Source organism: Berghia stephanieae, chromosome 13 (genome assembly GCF_034508935.2).
Source record: "Berghia stephanieae isolate SIO BIC M18660-M18661 chromosome 13, UCSD_Bste_1.3, whole genome shotgun sequence".
In the NCBI taxonomy this organism is placed as follows: domain Eukaryota; kingdom Metazoa; phylum Mollusca; class Gastropoda; order Nudibranchia; family Aeolidiidae; genus Berghia; species Berghia stephanieae.
The window spans coordinates 12,200,528-12,202,623 of record NC_088372.1 but is presented as its reverse complement, the minus strand read 5'-3'; the positions used below and the strand labels follow the sequence as shown (position 1 = coordinate 12,202,623).

At 39.9% G+C, this 2,096-nt stretch overlaps 1 protein-coding gene across 1 annotated transcript in view; it reads left to right on the top strand.

The window, feature by feature from the left end:
- The first annotated feature begins 1,584 nt into the window (after positions 1–1,584).
- The window catches only part of LOC144958707 (sensorin-A-like), a 37,258-nt gene continuing 36,746 nt past the window's right edge, over positions 1,585–2,096 (top strand). The window contains exon 1 of the mRNA XM_078890853.1: positions 1,585–1,860. The gene's annotated coding sequence lies outside the window, so the exon portion shown is untranslated. The remainder of the gene's footprint in view (positions 1,861–2,096) is intronic.

Below are 2,096 nucleotides of genomic sequence, written 5' to 3'. Positions count from 1 at the left end.
GTCGTAACGTCACTTCCTTCCTAATGACGCATGGTAACTTAGTAACACTGGCTCTAAACTATCGGAACAATGGCGGACGCGGTATGAAATATTTCTCCGGCGAGCATAAAAGCGTATCCAGAGGGGAAAAAACCCCATAAATTTGATCGTTTTGACTTTACACATTCTGATCACAAGGCATATGAAACGTTCTAGCCAGCATGAAGAATAAAACGGAAGGATTTTATTTGTTTAGAACCCAGATGGCCGCCGTTGCCTGGCGGCGTGACATCAGACTATTGTATCCAATTATACCGGACTTTAGTGAAGTCAGTCGTAGCCATCGGAAACTTATAGCCTGACACTGACCAAAAATGACTTCAAAAGACAAGTCATTGACCACAAAAGAAAACAAATCGTGAGTTGTATTCAATAGGTCAACCAATGGGATCACTTGATAACTTGCATTTTGCTAACTCACAAGACGGTGTAAAAACCAAACAAAAAAAAAAAAATGACGTCAAACTGAAAGTCCTAGTGGATTCTTGTGTCAGGCTATCATGTTAACGGCTATGAATCAGTCCTACATCCAATAACCGTTCATACGTACTAACAAATGCAGACGAAGATAAGCTGGATGTATTTCATGACGAGCAATTGGATTCAATAGTCAACGGCGGCCATCTTGGTTCTAAACAAAGAAAATCGGTTATGAGCCAAGCGCATACTATCTATAGATGCTGTGCGATTGGTTAAGAAACTCACAACATTGCCATCAGGAAATATAACGGACCAACACAGAAAACGGTGTAACCTTAAACGTTTATAGTCTGGTTGATATTGTTTAGTGAGAATTACTCGAAAAGATTGATGGCAAAAAACAATAACAAAGACCTAAGTGACGTCAACTTCGTTTTATCTATAAGTTTGCGAAGGGTTTAGGGCTAACCCACACCGGAGACTGACTCCGACGACCCGGCACTGCCGTCCTCTGCCGTCTTCCGGATTAAGACGTCGGAGACGGACAAAATACTAACAACAAAGAGAAGAGCCGCGAGACCTACCCATACCAAGCACCCGACGTCCTCTGCCGTTTTTTTTAATATAGCGCAATATCCACTAAACGTGCTCAAAGCGCGTTACATGGAGTCCATGGACAACAGCAACACTTAACATGTAGGACATGACATGACGCCTATTAGTCGATATTACAATTTTTACGGACAGAGACAACGCTGTTAACGGTCTGGTACTCATTTTACACATGAGTAGGGTGAAAGAATGTGAGTAAAGAGTCTTTTCCAAAGACTCAACTATACTCCGAGCGAGGTTCGAACCCAAGACCTTCCGATCCAAAAGCGAATGTCACACCACAATACCAAATAGCCGCATAGACTGAAGTTGGCTATGGGTTCGTCGAATTCTGGCAGTGCTGGTCTGGAATCGAAGGTGAGAAAATCAAACAAAATCGCCGCCAATGTGCGTGATCCGTGATCAGCCAGCGGTTACACTTGGCGGTTCGACGGCTCTACAGGCACGAGAGGTGAGAGAGATAGAGAGTCAGATAGAGAGATAAAGAGAAATAGAGAGAGAGAGGAGAGAGTCAGATAGATAGAGAGAGAGGTAGAGATAGAGAGAGAAAAAGAGATAGAAAAGGGGAGACATTGACAGAGATGGTGAGGGGTTTTAGTTAGATATAGTCGACAGCTGAGCGACAATCATTATCAGTAATAGACACCGAATTAGATATATCAAGCGTACAAAAGTTAGTTATTATTATTAAGTTTTATAAATTTGTATGAGCAACTAAAGATTGTTAAAGTTAGTTATTATTATCATTTTTTAAAAGGGTGTTTTCTTTTACTTGGGATGAACTTTAACGTGAGTATATTAATTTATTATCCTATTCTTTTTTTTTCTCTCTCTCTCTTTATATAATAGTATGCCGTTGCCTTCACACGAGTTTCTTTTGTTTTATTTTGTCATTTTCAGTTAGAGTCTGTCGTATCGAACAATGACAAGATACCATAATATCATGATATTGTGTTGTATCAAAAAAAAAAAATTATCATATCATATCGTATCATACCATGTCATATCATATCATATCATGTCAG